The following is a 19767-nucleotide window of genomic DNA, read 5'->3' as shown; positions in this document are numbered from 1 at the left end:
GTTAAATTCTATAACTACCATAATGAAATTGGATCTTCTGTACTGAATTGTTAGGGTTTCTTGATTGTCAACTCAGCGCCCGTTAAGAATTCTAACTGACAGCAAACTAAGGAGTTAATGCATATTTATAAATTAAATCTTAAATGCTTCATTGAAGTAGTATAGTGATTGAGACAGACACAAGATTAAAATATCATACAATCTCAAAAGCTATCTTAAAAATTTTTATTATGACGTTTAATAAGCTTGGAATTTTAAAATAATTATCTGAAGAAATGACATTAATGAGTATAAAAATGTAAATTGACTGTGTTATTCTAAGCAGTAATTATAATTTAGTATGTCATTAGTACACAGTTACACATCACTCAAGATGGCAGAATTATTTTTTTACTGTGAGAGCAGTTTGAAGATAGTTCTCACTATTTCCCCAATTACAGCAAAGTGTGACGCTGCAGGGAGACCTACGGATGAGCAGAGAATCACTGACCGCAACTTACAGATTTATGCACCGAATGAGAAACCTGCCTGTCCAATTGTTGTATTGTCAGCTTTCTCTTATTATAACACTGAGTGTCGATAATTTCATTATTATGCTAATCATAACTCCCAGACATTTGCTTTCAAAATTCAACTTGTTCTTTTTAAATAAATCAATTCACAGTAAGAATTGGAATTCAAATTGGTTTATTATTATCATATAATTCAAGATACAGTGAAAAGTTTGTCTTTGCATACTGTTCATACATTCGTCAAATCATTACACACAACAGGGAGGTAGAACAAAGTTAAACAATAATGGAATGCAGAATAAAGTATAACAGCTACAGAGAGTGCAGTGCAGGTAAACAATAATGTTCAAGGTCATAATGAGGTAGATTATGAGGTCAAAGGTGCATCATATGTATTGCCTATATACAATGGACTCACTTTTTCTTTCAGTTGCAAATGTAGCCCCCCTGGCAAGCCTCAGGGTCGCTCAACTCGCTGTTGTTAGGGAAACAACCCCTGGTCCCGCCAAACTGGGTAATCAAGTTTGTGTGGATGCTGTGTGATGTACCCCACCACGCCAAATAACAGACAGTACACCATATACGATTAAATGAATTACAGTTTATAGATATTACTGGGACTATATAATTAATAGAGATAAAATATAAAAGGAAAATAAAAGGCACCAAACTTAACAAAGTTCAATCTCTTCATGCACAAACAGTTGGAGCTCTAGTAACGATCCTCTCTTCACCATTCAATCCCCTCTGACCACCTTGACCCGCCGCCTGGGACCAACCATGGTGGTCGACCAGACGCTCCACATGAGTCTGTCTCCGTCTCCTCTCCTTGCTGAAGACCCTGGACCTTGGACTCCTGCTTGGGGCCTGACCCCGTTAGCCAGCTCACAGCACCTTGTCCATTCTCTCTCTCTCCATCGCCCCTTCTGCCCAAAAACCCGTGCATCACAATAACTTACAGACACACTAGAAAGAATAACATCTATCCCAATTGGTTCGTTTGCTCTCTTATCAATAACGTAACCCAAACAAGCTGCTAGCGGGAGAACTTTCTCAGCAGTTAACATAACAAAGAAGCCATTTTAATTAGCCTACGCAGTAACATAAAAGAAGAAACCCCTTACATATACAAACCAACAACTGAGATTTTTATCTCAAAGACCATAAGAACATAAGACATAGGAGCACAATTAGGGCATTCATCCCACTGAGTCTGTTCCACCATTCAATCATGGCTCATTTATATTCCCTCTCAACCCCATTCACCTGCCTTCTCCCTGTAACATTTGATGCCCTTACTAATGAAAAACTTATCAACCAATATACCCAATGACTTGGCCTCCAGAAATGTCTGTGGCAATGAATTCTATGGATTCATCACCCTCTAGCTAAAGAAGTTATTTCTCATCACTGTCGTAAAGCGACATCCTTCTATTCTGAGTCTGTGCTCTCTGGTCCTAGACTCTCCCACTATTAGAAAAGTTGTCTGCATGTCCACTCTTTTCTCGACCTTTCAATATTCAGTAGGTTTCAATGGGATTTTCCCCTGATTTTTCTAAACCCCAACAAATATTCCCAGAGCTATCAAACTCTCTTCATATATTAACCATTTCATTCTTTGGGTCATTCTTGTGAACCTCATCTGGACCCTCTCCAATGCCAGCCCAACTTTTCTGGGATATGAGGCCCAAAATTGTTCACAGTACTCCAAATGTCGTTAGACCAATGCCTTGTAAAGACTAATGCAATTAAAATTCTTATCATTCCTCATTGTGAACCAAAAATATGGACCATTAATTGGCTTTAAATGATCATTCAATGTCAAAATATTGATACAGTTTTGCTGTGTGGTTATCTGAAGTTGTCCCCACAACAATTTAGTATCTATAATTAAATAATTTCATCAGCGTCTGTAGATAGCCAAAGCTTCAAGGAATTTGCCAGAGAAAGCAATGACACTGAAAGTTACCTAGCCATGAGGTGATGCTTCAAGTGCTACAGGATCCAGATCCATGTGGTCAGTGTGTGTAAGACATAGTGTACCTCAGTGCAAATGTCTGAGTATGACATTTATGCTGCTGATATCATGGTTGGCTCAGTATTCTGGCAGCACTGGAACACATTTAGACATTGTGTAGACTATAGTTATAGGAATATATTGAGCTATATTCATTACATTGTCGATAAAAATCACGTATAGCAGGATAGCATTGATATTTCAGTGGCTGTAAATTTCTGTAGTATGAAAAATATGGTACAAAAAGAAATATTTCTGCTTGTAATTTATCTCCTTCATATATTTGTTGGATAGATCAAATATTCAGTTTAGTCACACATGAGTAATACCAATCCTGAAGAAGGTTCTCAGCTGAAACGTTGACTGTTTATTCGTTTCCATAGATGCTGCCTGACCTGCTGAGTTCCTCCGGTGTGTTGTTTTGAATTATATTTTGCTCTCTGAGGGAAGTTCAGTGTAAAATAGATGCCAATAATAGCAGACCTGAAGGATAATAGGGAGTGCTAATACCATTTCTTAGATTTTATTGCTACTCAAAAATCTTTGCCATCCTGTCAACACATGGTTATAAACATTAGTCCACACAAATCAATGTCTTTTTAAATGCTTCTAAATCTTTAGTAAAGGTTAATCTCGAAAGGTAAAAAAGTGCATCGGATGGAAGATGATTATTGGACAACTGGAAACCAGAACTAAATTAGTGGTTGAATTTTAATGTGCAGACATGTGGGATTGAGAATAGACATGACGAGAGGACCATGGTTAATACTCAGGGAAATTGGACGGCATACTGATAACCTGGCTCCTACCCACTAACATCTGCATCTAACTGAAGTATGCAAGGCAGACTGCATGCAAGCCTTTTGGCAGAAGTGGGCTGCTATTGTCAATGCCAAATTCAGTCTGAAGTGAAGAGCATCCACAGCTACTCATAACTGCTACTACCCAGGACCTCGGGAGACACGGAGCTTCAAAAGGTTAATGTGGCTATGGGAATCCTGTTTTGTCAAGAACACAGGATGCAGAGTTGGTCAACAACAGTCCAGCCCGATTATACTTCTGCTGACTGCAGAATCTGGGAATCGATGCAGATAGATGCAGTGCGTGTGGAGAAAGCTGTCAAGATTAAGCCCACGGAGCTGTATTCACCAGACACTTGGGTTAAGTTTTGAATACTCAAGCAGGGTCAGGAATAGAGATATCTGCTTCTCACCATGTTCCATTTCTGCTGGCTGACAGGGGGGATGTGCACGGACATTCAGCCTCACTTTATCTCTAAGTCCTTTTACAGTTTTGATCACTTCAAGCATGAATCAGGTATCACCATCATTTAATAGAACCGATGTTTGCTTGAAGGAAATTCAAGTCACGTGCTAACTTACTTCCCTTTTGCTATTGCTAGTTTAATACAACTTTCATGTTTTGTTATTTTGTGTATATATCAAGCTGTCAAAAAATAAAGTGATTTTGCTTGTTACAGAAGTGACTGTCCTTTAAGCTATTGACTTTACCATTGACATTCTGACATATGGGAAAGTTGAAAACCTCCAGGACTGTGCTGGGGGCTCCTGAAGTTATGGATTATTCTGCTAGAAGCTGCTGTGCGCATGCTGGAAGTGTTCTTTTATCTTCTCTTTGAACACGTTTTTGACAGCTGCTGGTCAATGCTGGAGATGAGGCGAAGAAAGGCGATTTGACTGGATGAGATGGTTTGAACCTTTTGATGAAGGCTCTAGCAATATTTCCAGCCAGATGTGACAGCCCTAACATATGGGCTAACTGTGTAGCTAAAATAAAATCTTTTCAGCTGTCTTCCTCTCCGGTTGTCTACTGAAGATTATTGAGGATATGTTTCTTTGATTTTCACTGCTCTGCTACTAAGGAGTGATCTCTTCAGCTGCTAACACATTCAAAATCTTTCCCTATAACTCCCACCTCATTTCGGTCTGGGAGATCAACGGCAAGATGGCACCGGTGACCATAGCGATATGATGTAGGCGGCTCACAAAACAGCTAAATACTGACTCCTTCCCCCTTCCTTTCCAGTCCTGATGAAACGTCTCGGCTCGAAACATCGACTGTTTACTCTTCTCCATAGATGCTGCCTGGCCTGCTGAGTTCCTCCAGCATTTTGTGTGGGTTGCTTTGGATGTCCAGCATCTGCAGATTTCGCATGTTTATAGGCAGATATACTTTGTCTGAACTGCAATCAACTGCAGCCTATAGTTTCATTTTTAAGTATGTACTTTTAAGCCAACTAAATGATCTGGTGTTTTTGCGATATCCTGGGGGATTCGGTGAAAATGGCTGTTGAGAATGCAGCAGTCGCTGGGGATTAATCCCTGACGATGGAAGTTGAACCCACGGTTGTGCCATTACTCTATGACAATTAAAACAATGAGCAAGATTAAAAATGTTGAGGATGGGAGCAGAAAACAAACAGATGTCAGTACCGTCAGCCTGTAGTTGACTGGCCTCGCTCTCTCTCGCTACTGCCGTCGTGCCATGCTGCAGGGTCTACGAGCAGTTGTTGCCCTGTGGTCATCGTACTCCTGGACGGGCTTCACTTGCCTCAGCACTGAATGGGCTCCTCGGGTGTTGACTCCCTTTCCAGGACTCTGCAGCTCATGTTGCACGTACTTTTGCTTGCTTATTTTCACTAATTGCTCCATTTGATCAAGGCGTCAAAGCCAAGGGCAAAGGGCGAACCAATGTTCAGCTCCCTGCTCCGTGAGGTTTACGCACTTCAGCGTTGAGCTGACTCTGCCGCTGTGGCCTCCGGTCACCGGCACTCACCTCAGCGCTGAACGAACTCCGTGACTATGGCCTGCGACCCTTGACCTTCAGGACTAGCTTCACTCGTCTCAGCGCTGAACTGGCTCTGATGCCATGGACTCACTTTAGGGGACTCTGTGTTTCACGTTCTGTGTGTTATTTGTTTACATTTTTATTGTTTGCACAACTTGATCTTTTTTGCACACATTGGGCATTTGATGGTCTTTGCTGAGGTAGCGACCTGCAAGAAGATGAATCTCAAGGTTGTACAGAGTATACATTCTCTGACAATGAATGAGCTTTGAGATGCAGCATACTAGTAGGCCCTTCTGACCCAACGAGGCTGTGGCACCCAATTCCACACTCGAACAATTAACCGACTAATCCGTACGTCTTTGGGATGCAGAAGGAAACTGGATCACTTGGGGAAACCCACGCAGTGACGGGGAGAATGGAAAAATTCCTGACACACGGTGGCGGTAGTGAACTCTGGTAGCTGCCACTGTAATATTGTTACAGTAATTGCTAGCTACTAGGCCGTCCCAGTTCACGTCCGCACAAGGACAAGAAAGGAGAAAGGGGAGAAATTGAGTCCAGGGCTTGGGCAATATGCCTTATGTGCAGTACGTGGAGGAAACCCGCAAGGTCATGGGGAGAGGGTACAAACTCCTTACAGAGAGTGACGGAATTGAACCCAAGTTGCTGACACTGTAATAGCATTACACTTACTGCTATGATACCATGGTTTGATCAAACTTTTGCTCCTGTGAATAGCTTATATCCCAATATCATGATAGCCAGTCAGAGATGTGAATATTAGCAATGCTGAGAGCAATTCTGTAATTATGATTACATATGCTGTTTTGTATACATACTTAGTCTCCTGGTTCGAGGAATAAGGAATTATCAGCTGTCATCTTCTTTCATGCAAACACGAGGAAATCTGCAGACGCTGGAAATTCAAGCAACACACATCAAGGTTGCTGGTGAACGCAGCAGGCCAGGCAGCATCTATAGGAAGAGGTACAGTCGACGTTTCGGGCTGAGACTCTTCGTCAGGACTAAGTGAAAGAAGAACTAGTAAAGAGCTCTTACTAGCTCTTCTTTCAGTTAGTCCTGATGAAAGGCCTTGGCCCGAAATGTCGACTGTATCTCTTCCTATAGATGCTGCCTGGCCTGCTGTGTTCACTATCTTCTTTCATAGAACCTTTTGTTAGTTTCACATGTGAAGCCACAGATCCGTTGAAACAGAAAATGAACAAATCATTCCAGGGTAAATGAAATGTCTGAAATGCCTTTCTCCTTCCTTCCTGAACCTTGATTCTCCTCTACCTGAGTGGACAGACCCCTAGATCACCTCTCATCTGTTTCCCACATCTCTGCTTTCATCCACTGCTTTGTGGAACAGAGATCCTCCTGTCCCAACCTTCAACCCAAACAGCCTCTGCCTCCTGAGGATCATCCTTCACAAATCCGAGCAAAGGATGTGCGGGGGGCAGTCTGCAAGTGTTGCTGCACATTCTAGTGCCAGCAGAGCATGCCTACAATGCTCAGCAGGACAACACAGGACTCATTGAGCAACAAACCAACAACAGCAAAACAAGTCTCTTTTCTGCTTCCCACCCTTCCACACAGTCCTCCAACCCCAGGACAGGCTTCCGGGCCTCCAGTTTCCAGTCTTCAGGCTTTGGTTATCAGTGTTGACTTCTGGGCTTCCAATCAACCTTTGGGCTTCAATCTGCAACGTCAACCCCCCGACCAGCTGAACTCCAGGCTTGAACTCTGGGCCTGGTGAGTCACCAGCCCTTGTGCCTCCTGCTCACATGGGTGTTTGGTGCCTGGGCCCACCGACCTTCAACAGCCCAACATCCACCAATGCCCTTCATCACCCACCCACATTGCTGGCCTTTAGGCCTGGAGCAGAGGCCTAGAATCTGGATATTTTTCATCTCCTGTCCACATTGCTGGCCTTTGCTTGTGACTTCCTTCATAATCTGTTGGCCTGCTCTTCCTTTCTCACCTACCACTCCCTATCTTAGGGCACTTCCCTATACCAACACAAGAGGGCAGCCCATGCCCTTTCACCCCTTTTTCTTCCCACCATCCACGGATACAAGCAATCTTTTCAGATGAAACAGTGATTCCTTTGGCCTTCTGCATTCTGATTTCACAATGTGGCCTCCTCTGCATTGGAGAAACCAAACACAGACCGGGTGATCACTTTGCAGCGAACCGGTTTTGAGCCAGCAACAGTGGAATTCATTGCCACAGATAGCTGTGGAGGCCAAGTTACCGGTTATATTTAAAATGGAGGGAAATAGGTTCTTGATTAGTAAGGATGTCAAAGGTTATGGGGAGAGACAAGAGAAAGGGTAGAGAGGGATAATAAATCTGCCAAGATAGAATAACAGAGCATAATAAATCAGCCAAGATAGAATAACATTAGGCTAAATGGCCTAATTTTGCTCCTGTAATTTTTGGTCTTATTGTCTCGTAACCAAGTTCTTTCAGTTGTCTGATACTTTAATTCACTCCCATTCTGGTTATTTTCCTTGTAGCCTCTTGCACAGTTACAAGGAGGCCCAATGTCAGATTGGGGTACACATGGTGTGAGCAGCCTTCTAGGCACGACTTATGTAACTCTCCAATCTTTCTTTCGTTCCTTATCGGAAATAGCCATTTCATTTTGGCTCTGTTTGTCATGCCTTGATCTGGCCACCTGGGATGCCAGAGTCCTCCAGGTTCCAAAGCACCTCCTCTCCTGATTACTAGTTGATTATTTTCGCCTGTGCCTTGTTTTAGTTATCAGTGCAACTGTACCTTGTCTGGTTTGTCTATTTAAATTCCTTCTGCTTTGTTCGTCTTTTCTCAGTCTTGAGTTTACCTACCCTGTGAGTAGTGGTTCTTGAGTTCTCTACTCGCAATTCACAAGTAAGGATTCTTCGTACGATTCCATCCTCGTCTCCGGTCTGCTCTGTCCTTTGGTCCACCTGGTCTAAGTCTCTCCTGAAAGTCCACCTGTTAAGGATATGGAACTTCACCATTACATCCCTGAATTAAGCCCAACCTGGCAACCTCTCCTGTATCTCTTTTTCTTTTCTTATAAATATAATTTGCTTAACTGGGCATGTCCCACAATCTTGCTGCTATTACATATTAAACAGACAAAGAAGCAAATTGTGCTTCGAACTGCTGCCGCGTTCACCCATTTGCTCTCACCCTGTATCAGTACTCCTTTTGTTCTGATCATTTCTCCCCCATCTTCCCTGCCATTGAAAACTAACCTGTTTTCTCTCTTTCTTGATTCTGACAAGAAGTCCTGGACCTGATCATTAACTGTTCCTCTTTCCACAGATACTGTCTGACCTCTTGAACATTTCCAGCATTTTCTGATTTTAAAGCATTCCAAGACATTAATGTTAAAATATGATGCATTACTAGAATTTCTGTAGTTTATACATCAGAAATACAACAGGAAGAATTTGTTTGAGACACAAAGTTGGTGCACAAAGTATTTTCTCAGCCTAAAATTTCCATTACCTTTCCTTCCTTTTGAGATGGCCTTTGAAATCCAGAAACAACAGGAATTCTGCAGATGCTGGAAATTCAAGCAACACACATCAAAGTTGCTGGTAACACACATCAAAGTTGCTGGTAATCCAGAGGCCAGTTTTATATCTGCTCACTTGGCAGTGATGTGATGGTAGCAGAGTTAAAGTTGGTGACTGCTCTGTTCCTTGCTTTACCACCATACTACCTGGAACTTCTGCAGCAAAATCCAAGCCTGAATATTGGGAAAATAATTCCTCCAGGATCTGAAATTGTGCCTGGTATCCCAAACATTGTACTGGTTAGTAAGGTGCCAAAAGCAGCATGTCATAAATTATTCTTATGGGATCAACATCCAGTTTAACCAGTGGGTTCCCTCTGGTTGTTCCGTTTTCTTCCCACAGTCCAAAGATGTACTGGTTGGTAGGTTAATTGGTCATTGTAAATTGTCCCATATTTCGGCTTGGGTTAAATTGGGTGTTGCTAGGCAGTGTGGTTCGAAGGTCCGGAAGGGCCTGTTCTGTGTTGTATCTCAGTAAATAAATAAATACTGTAATCCTGCTGCTAAATACTAAGCCTGTTCTTTAGAGAGTCACTGAGTTGTATAACGTAGAATTTAAGTCAAATTTAGTTAGGATCCATTCTCTACATAAGTGCTCAGGGTAAACTGAAGAACGAGGCATCACTCTCTGGCCTTCACTCCACTGAGTGAGATTTTTTGATAAAAATGAAGTAAAATGTATTCTATAAACCAATGAATCTCTTGTGGCTTTGTACATTGGAGGCAGTGTATAAATAGGTATAACATGCTTTGGCCCATCATGTCTATGCCAAATATCTAGTATCCAACAATGTTATTCTCATTTATTAACACATGGTGATTAGCCTTCTATATCTTGACAATTCAAGTACATGTCTGGATATTTCCTAATTGTGATGGTACCTGCTTCCCCCTTCCCTTACGTTCCTGACTGCATCCACCCTCTGGGTGCAAAGATTTTTCTCTAATCTCTCTTATCCTTTGCCCTAAACCTATTGCTTTCAGTTTTAGATATTTCTGCTATGGGAAGGATTTCTTGCTACCTACCCTATCAATACTCCTCATAATTTTGCATGCTTCCATCAGGCTCACTCCACTAGACTTCACCTCCTCACCCTTCCCATCTTTGCATCCGTCTCATAATCTCTTTGACCTCCGACCATCAGGCAGAAGGTACCACAGTATAAGAACAAGAATTGCTAGTCTGGGTTACAGCTTCTTCTCTCAGTCTGTGAGACTACTGAACACTTCGCTACCACTCAGTACACATTATTTATGACAGCACCAATAACAGTAAAACTGTTCTATATTTAACTGTATGCTGTATATGCACATTATGTCAACTTGAATATCTACAGAATACTTTTTATCTGTTAATATTATGACATTAATGTTACTTTATATGCTATGTATGAAATATGTTCTGTGTTTTGCACCTTGCTCCCTGAGGAACATTGTTTTGTTTAGCTGTATACATGTGTATGGTTGAATGAATGTCATAATTCGAAGTTCAAGGTAAATTTATTATCAATGTGTGTGTGTATATATATGTATATAATATCACCATATACAATCCTGAGATTCATTTTCTTATAGCCATACTCAATATATCCATAATAGAATAATAACTGTAATAGAATCAATGAAAGACTGCTCCAACTTGGGCATTCAATCAATGTGCCAAAGGCAGCAAATGGTGCAAATACAAAAACAAAGAAATAATAATAACAAATAAATAAACAATGTATCGAGAACATGAGGTGAAAAGTCCTTGAAAGTGACTCCCTAGGTTGTGGGAACATTTCAATGATGGAGCAAGAGAAGTTGGGTGAAGTTACTTTGGTTCAAGAGCCTGGATGAGGGGTAATAACTGTCCCTGAACCTGGTGGCGTGAGTCCTGAGGCTCCTGTACCCTCTTCCTGATGGCAGCAGTGAGAAGAGAGCACGTCCTGGGTGGTGGAGGTCCCTGAGGATGGATGCTGCTTTCCCGTGACAATGCTTTGTGTAGATGTGCTCAAAGGTGAGGAGAGCTTTACCTGTGATGGACTGGGCCACATCCACTACTTTTTATAGGATTTTCCATTCAAGGGCATTGGTGTTTCCATACCAGGCTGTGATGCAGCCAGTCACTATCTTCTCCACTACACACCTATAGAAGTGTGTTATAGAAATTCTACATAACCACCCATTTCTATTTTCTTTGCTTTGCCAGATCCAGTTGAATGTCCCCAATGTTTAGTCATGTCATGCCTTTATATATTTATACACTGTCTTGAATCCACAAAGCCACAAGAGATTAGCAAATCAGCTAATAGATTATGTCTTGCTTTGTTCTTATCAAAAAAAAATTAATTCAGGGCATGATGCCTACTTCTTTAGTTTACCCTGAGAACTGACATAGAGAGTGAATCCTAACTAAGTTTGACTAAAATATCCAAGATCGGGGTTCAATTCCCGCCACTGTCTGTAAAGAGTTTGGACTTTCTTCCCTGTGGCTGCATGGATTTCCTCCAGCAGCTCTGGTTTTCGCACACATTCTAAAGATGTGGGACTAGGGTTAGTGAGTTGGTGCCAGGCACAAGCACAATCCTCACTGATTTAATTTGACATAAACGAGACGTTTCACTGTATACTTGATATACATGTGACAAATAAAAATCTTCATCTTTTTCTTTCTCAATCATTTTCTATGAATATTGACTGATCTGTGATTAGTATTATATCTTACACAATAGCAGCAACTTCACCATAATTCAGAGTCTCTTCAGAAAAATATTTTTGCCGTTTTTTGATGTTCCAAATAAAGCTCATCTATATTTTTAATCTTTATCATCTATTTAAATGAATGTTAACTTTTCTCTGATTAGTATCATGCATTGTGCAATAAAAAATATTCATTGCCATTATCCACAGAGTGACAAAAAGATTTTTGCTGTTTCTTTATGTCCATAATGGGATGCATAAACCTTACATTTAATTAAATTAAAACAATTATTGTATTAAAACTCATTACATCGGAGTAATTGATTTTTCTTCCACAGACTCCCTTTGGAGTCCACTTATATTTGAATCTTTGACTTGTATGTTGTAGTATCAGCCGTATTTGACCCGGAGTGTGGTACTCAACTTGCATTGCATTTTTTCCTGCCAGTTCTATTTCCCGGTTAACGTAGACATTGCATTTTAACTGGGGTGTGCCTGTTTATATCCACCCTGGAGAGGGATGTTTGCATCAGTGCGCTCCACCAGAGTGCTGGGGGCAGTGTGGTGTGGTGTCCAAGCTGGAATTGGTGCTGCCCCCCAGTGTTTGCTCGGCAGAAGACAAACCATATTGTATTTGACTATAGACTGCTGGACCCTGCATGGATTCAGGGTCTTGGACTATATTTTTATGTGACTGTATTTTACTGATATATTACATGCCCATGCTGTCTTATTTGTATTATATGTGTCTTGTGCTGTATCTGGCTGTTGGTATTTGCTTTTGCACATTGGCCCTGGAGTAACGCTGTTTCGTTTGGCTGCACTCATGGGTAGTCATGTATGGTTGAATGACCATTAAACTTGAACTTGAGTTTTAGATAGAATTTTGCAAATTTTCTTCTTAATGACAGAAATTACTTGAAAGTATAGTAAAGGAAAAAATAACGTTGACCAATTGCAACATGGTAACATATTTAATTTCTCATTGCTTCTTATTTTTTGATCTCTAGTGTTCAATTAAACCAGTTAACAGAAGAGAATGTAACTTTTTTTTCAGATTGTGGATAATGAATTAAACATGGATTTGCTCGAAAATGCTTGACAGTTAAGGTCTATCAGCTTAGAAAGTTAGGTCAGTATCGTCAACAATTCTGAATCTATAAATGTGTTATAGATATCAAGTTAAATATGAATATATGGCTCAGAAACAGGCCATTTGGCCCATCCTATCAATGCAAGCATTCGTGTGGCATTCAAGCCTTCTCCTTTCTATTCTCATCTGAAACCATCATTGCTGCTTTCTACCTCCTTCTCTCTCACTTGCTTGTTCAGTTTTCCCTTACACGGAAATGTTTCATCCACCAGTCCCTGTGTTCATGAGTTCCACATTATGAACATGATTTTGAGTAAATATGTTTCTTGTGAATTTCGTTTGGGAAATTATCATGATTGTTGGTATCAGTTTGAAAGTAGCGCTTGATCTGAGGATGGCACAGTATTGTAGTGGTTAGCACAGTGCTTCACATTGCCAGTGATCACTGATTAGAGTTGAATTCCCGTCACTGTCAAGTTTGTACGCTCTCATCGTGATTACGTGAGTTTTCTCCCACTTTTCCAAAGATGTATGGTCAGTGTTAGGGTTAGTGAGTTGTGAGCAAGTTATGTTGGTGCCAGAAGCACGGCGACACTTGCAGGCTGCCCCAGCACAATTCTTGGACTGTGTTCGTCATTGATGCAAACATTGTTCGTGGGGCAAATAATCTTTAATCTTTATCCCTGGCTTTCATAACGTCCTTCAGAGTGGAGATGACCCAATCCTACAATAACTGAGGGGGTTCCTCACACATCCTGGCTGCTTCCAGCTCAGTAGTACAAGAATACTACTCTATGATACTTGCCCACCCAGCCCTTGTGATGGCTACACCAAGCTTCAGTACGTCGTCCAGCAACCTGAAATATGCCAGTTGGCAGAATTCCCCTAGGACAGGGGTTTCCAGCCTGGGGTCCTTGGACCCTTTGCTTGATGGTATAAAAAAATTTGGGAACCCCTGCTCTAGGACATCTTAACGTACTGGCAGACCAACAAGCTTCAGACAGACCAAGTTGGTGATTTTCCAGCAGTACTTGATGTCTGTCTTAAGATCTTACAGAAGGCAGGAGAATGGGGTTGAGAGGGGTAATAAATCAGTCACGATAGGATGGTGGAGCAGACTCAACAGGCCAAATGTTCTAATTCTGCTCCTTTGTCTGATGGTCTTTCTGTGTGTCTTGGGAATCAGCCCATAGATCAGAGAATCCTCTGTTATGCAGTCGCTCACGATGAACCGTGACATAGACCCTGTTACATACCTCATGGATATCTTGTGACTGCCTTAAGAGGATGATGTAATGGTCTTGCGGAGGTCACATGATGTAATTTTCCCGCCGATGTGAGGTCACGTGATGCCCTGTTCTCACCAGGTATATAAGGGTAGACCCCTGGTGATGCAGTTAGTTTTCGGTTAGATCGTCAGTCAGATACTCTGCTATGCTGCGTATTAGTCTCATGACGCAGTATAGTTTTAAAACGGAGTTTTACTTTCTATTGTAAGGTACAGAAGTGTTGGGCCGGTAGTTTCACCAATCACTGCCAGATTTGTTGATGTACCTTTTCAGTGGTATTGGAGACTGAAGACTGGAACCTGAAGGAGTTGTTGGGCAGTTTTGGTGAGGATCGACCATTATTGAATTCGTTCAAGTAAGAGTGATCTGCATGAGATAACCTCTGCTAAAAGCAGCAGTAAAGGTTGTGCAGTATCTAGTCTACAGAGGGAAAAGGTCAGTGCCTTTAAACCATTTTATTTCCGTCGTCGTGAATCCTGTGGACAAGACAGGTTCCGGCTGGGATTGGCAGTAACGTTGTGTCTTCGAGGAATTCTTTACTTCAGGAAAGTCTCTTCTAATTGACTGTATAAACCTCTTGGACTTTCAAAGTTACCATTCGAAGAACTGTGTTCCAATTTACCACTTTAATATTGTGTTCGCATTTACTGCTTTAAGAACTAGTACTGAGTTTGGCGGTTTGTTAAATGGCCGCATAGCAGTTTACTTCTGGTTAAGGATTTTCGTTTGTTTATCTTTTTACTAATTTTGAGCAGAGTTTAATAAATGTTTATTTGTTTATAAAACCTGACTCATATTCTATATTCATTGTTGCCGGTCACGTGACAACCCCTACATCTTTCTCCACAGATTATGTGACCAGAGACCTAGGCGAGGATGTTTAGGACCCAAGTGCTGGAGTATCCAAGAGTAGAATCGAGACTGAAATGAAGACAGGGTTCTAAACTAGATGCTAGATGAGATTCCCAAGTTGAGCTGACTGTTGAGCAACCAAACCTTAGTTCAGGTGCTCTTTAAATATTAAAATCCTGGCACCAAAACGTGGCCACCAATTAGAGGAGTGGGCCGGACTCTTTAAATGGTCTGCTCCAGCTATCCACATTCCGGAGAGACAGAGCATCTAAATCCTGGAGGTTGGTGTGGTCAGGTGTGTGTCATGACAGACCTTTGACTTCAGCACCACTTTCCTGTATTAACACCATATCCCTGGATTCCCACAAATGAACCATGCTCCTGCACTCTTCAATGGATTAGATGAACATGTAAAATGCCTTGAAATCACACTTCTAAAAAAGACTTTGTTATTATATAGCTGTTAACCTAAAGCAATGCAAGTGTACAACCGCAATATGATTTCAAGCTTTGTATATTTAATTTCAACAGATTCACAATCTAACTGCATAATTTGCATTCCTCTGAAGCGAAGACCAGTGGCATTAATGTGAAACATGTTCTCCAGTTGACATGCATGTTTTATTAATATGAAACATGTCAAGATTGAATGAACAATTAAGTTGTGACATGCATGCGCACAAAATAGGGTCTTTTCATATTGAACAATATTGGGCTCACATATATTCATTGGAAGAAGTGGAGAGAAAAAGATTATCTACTTGCTTGAAACACAGTATGAAATTAGTGATATTAATTGGTTCAAAACTGGGGCAATAAAAATAAGGAATGAAACTCTTAAATCTGGCAAGGATATGCATTCATCTTAAAATATAGCAAGCAAAACTAGACATTGCATTTAACCAGGATTTAACTATAAATATCAGTTTCGTCTGTTTAAATATAATTCAAGCAATTACAAAGGACAGTGGTTGGATAGACAGATTTCTGAGTATTTGCAGTTATCCACCAGTATCATTAGGCCATTGCATTTAATTGCAAAATTTAATTGGTTAATTACCTGAAGTCAAGTAACAGAAGGAAGATTAACTTGGAAGGAGAGCATTTAGACCATTCTGATGCTTGTTCTTCATCTACCCCCACCACTTTCCTGCCAATTTCCCACAATTCTTTATCATTTCCTCAACATATAACTGAATAGCTACTTGTGTAATTCAGTGATCCAGATCTAATGGGCCAGTTGTAACCTCAATAATCCCAGGAACAGGGTTGGGTAGTGTCATGGTGATACAGGGCACCACAGCACAGAAGTAGTCCCTTTGTCCCATCAAGTCCATGTCGAGCTGATTTGCTGCCAAGTCCCATCTACCTGTACCTGGACCATATACCTCCTAACGCCTCCAATCCATGTACCTATCCAAACTTCTTTTAAATGTTACAATTGTACCCTCAGCTTGCTCTTCCCTTCTGCTGGAAGTTTGCTCCACACTCACATTGCCCTCAGAGTGAAGATGTTTCCCCTCAGACTCCTCTAAAATATTTCACCTTTCACCCAAAACCTACAACCTCCAGTACTAGTCTCACCCAACCTGAGGAGCAAAAAGCCTGCATGTGCTTACCTATTTATATCCCTCATAATTTTGTATACCCTCATCTCCCCTCAATCTCCTGTGCTCCGTAGAATAACGTCCCAACATAGCCAACCATTCATTATAACTCAGATCTTCAAGTCCTGGCAACACCCTTGTAAATTTTCTCTGCACTCAAGGCGGAGGTTGATAGATTCTTGTTAAATCAGAGTGTGAAAGGTTACGGGATGAAGGGAAGAGAATAGGGTTGAAAGGGAAATGGATCAGCCATGATTAAATGGCGAAGCAGACGATGGAGCGAATGGCCTAATTCTGCTCCTATGGCTTTTGGTCTTAAGGTCTTATGAATTATGGTTTTCTATTCCCAGATCCCTTTATTCTATGACCTGCCTCACAAGCCTACCATTCACTGTGTAAGCCTTATCCGAGTTGGTCTTCCTAATGTGCAACACCTCACACTGTCATTTGCTATTTTTCAGCCCATTTTCTCATCTGGTCAAAATATTGCTGCAAGCTTTGATAGTCTTTGCCTCTGTCCACTAGCACCCACCCCCACCAAATCTTGGTGTCGTCCACAAATTTGGTGATCCAGTTTAAAACATTATAATCTAAATGATTGAAATAGATAATAAAAAAAACGACAGAACCAGCATTGATCTCTGCAGCACACCACAAGTCATAGGCCACCAATCAGAGAGACATTTATCTGCTACCACTCTTTGGTTTCTGCTTAGCCAAAGTTGGGTCCATTTGGCTACTTCAGCCTGGCATATCTCTTGATCACTGAATATCTCTCTCTTTGCAGTGATTTCATTGTTCTTTAACCACATAAGGGGCGGACCAATTCCTGCTTTGCTCTTATACTTTCCCCCTTTCCCACCCCAACTCCCCTACAACATTGAATTTAGTTTATTATAAACGGGAAAACAAAGGGGCCTTGATCTGAAATGTTAAATCTGGTTCTTTTTCCACCAATACTGCCTGACGTGCTGAGTGTTTGTAGCATTTTCTATTTTCCTTTCGGCTTTTCTGTAATTTGTGATTTTCATTTAATGCCACTTAAATGTGGTGCATTAAAATAACTCTTGTTTGCCAGATAACTTCAGGCTATATGCTCCATCCAGTTGTCCATTTAAAACATTGATCCAAGTTGCTTGTTATTTAATAATACACACAGTGGCCACTTTATTAAGTATCTCCTATACCTAATAAAGTGACAATTGAGTGTATGCTTGTGGTCTTCTGCTGCTGTAGCCCATCCACTTCAAGGTTTAATAGGTTGTGCATTCAGAGATGCTCTTCTGCACACCACTGTTGTGATGCATGATTACTTGAGTTACTGTCGCTTTTCTGACAGCTTGAACCATTCTGGTCATTGACCTCCCTCACTTTTGCCCAAAGAACTGCCGCTCACTGGATGTGTTTTGTTTATTGCACCATTCTTCATGAACTCTAAAGACTGTTGTGCATGAAAATCCCTGGCAGTCAGCAGTCTATGAAATACTCAAACCACCCCGTCTGGCACCAACAATCAGTCCATGGCCAAAGTCACTTAGATCACATTTCTTCCCCATTCTGATGTTTGGTCTGAACAACAACAGAACCACTTGTCTGCATGCTTTTATGCATTGAGTTGCTGCCACATGATTGACTGATTAGATGAAAAAGGATCTAGTGCTTTCCTGGCATATTTGACGAGTAAACTCTTCTCAGGCTTCCAACCGGGTACAGGTATCCATTATAACCGACGTTTCGATGGCAAACTCCGCCATCTTCATTAGGGATCCCAGATGAAGGTGGGATCAATACCCGTACCCAGCTGGAAGCTTGAGAAGGTTTATTTGGCTGATTGGATATTTGCATTAATGAGCAGGTGTATAGGTGTATATAATAACGTGGCCACTTCGACCTTTGTTTATATGTGGAGACAAACGTCCCAGTTGTGAAACATCATAGTTGGGCCCTTCAGTTAACTTAGGACTCAGCATGGCAATATATGTTAATAATTTACATCTTGAGAATTTTCTCAACTGGAATGTATTTTGTTGGACAGAATGACTTTTGTTATGGAACTCCATTAATAAGAAAGGATCATTATTGTATTTGAATTAATTCCAGTTGGTTGGATTTATATAGAACAAAAATGACTCGGAGATCAAGGGATCAAGGTATATATTAAACTGTCACCAATGGAAATTGATAGATACCCAGTGCAGAAATAGATACATTGATACTAAGAAGATTTTGAAGGATGGAAAGAAAAAGTTTTGAAGGGAGTTCTGCACACAAGGACAATGAAGACGAATATACCAATCATTTGCACTGGAATTGAAGGTGAAGAGCAAGCAGTAATTATAGAGCAGAGGAATGGGGGGGTCAGGACTTGTAGTAGGGGAAACACTTTATCTGTTATAAAGTCAATATCCTTGTCCTATTGCATACTAACATTTCTGTAGGTCAAAAAAATTTCCATAATGTAAGTCAAAAGAAAAGCAGGATAATGATAAATTCAGTCTCTCCATTTATCATCCCATCAGTGAAATCATGGATGGTGATTCTGACTGTGGTATCAAGCAACATTACTCACCAATAACCTGCTCAGAGATGTTCAGTGTCTTCAGGACAAATCAGGTCCAATCTGCAAAGATTTGGAAAAAGGAATATGAGAGGAAATTTAATGTGGGTCATTCAGGGCCTAGAGATCGGTGAACATGAATGACCTCTAACTTTGGCTGAGAAGTCAGAGAGAGTTATGTTAGTGGTTAAGGTCTGGAATAATTCCTAGAAGTAGAAGCCTTCGATAAATGTAAAAGATATCTGGATGAACCTTTGTAAGGTATCAGACTATGGACTCACATGTGAAAAGTAGGAGAAATGTAACAGTTCCACTTTTGCTGGCATGGGTACAATGAGATGAACCAATAACCTGTAATTCCATTGATCACTTTGGTTCAAATGATATTCCTGAAGTCATACTGAACTGGTTGAGAATTATAGCAAAATGACCAGCTGCTCTCCATCTACAGTATATATTGCAAAATTATTGAGTGTGGAACATTTTAGAAGCTCTATCTACTTTTGATGCCGGGAAGCTGGCCGCTTCTGAGGTTGTGACATGCAGTGGAGAAAATATATACATAGCAATTTTTTTATTTGTTAATTCGAGTAACCAACTGGAGCTGGAGATGGATGAACTCCAGATCATTTGGGTAGCAGAGGGGTCAATTGACAGGACATACAGGGAGGTTGTTACACCCAAGGTGCAGGGCACAGGTAACTGGATGACCATTAGAAGGGGGAAAGGGGGTAGGAAGACAGTGCCGAGAACCACTGTGTCCGTTCTTCTCA

This window comes from Mobula birostris, chromosome 19 (assembly GCF_030028105.1).
Source record: "Mobula birostris isolate sMobBir1 chromosome 19, sMobBir1.hap1, whole genome shotgun sequence".
NCBI lineage: Eukaryota > Metazoa > Chordata > Chondrichthyes > Myliobatiformes > Myliobatidae > Mobula > Mobula birostris.
This window is presented reverse-complemented; position numbering follows the sequence as displayed.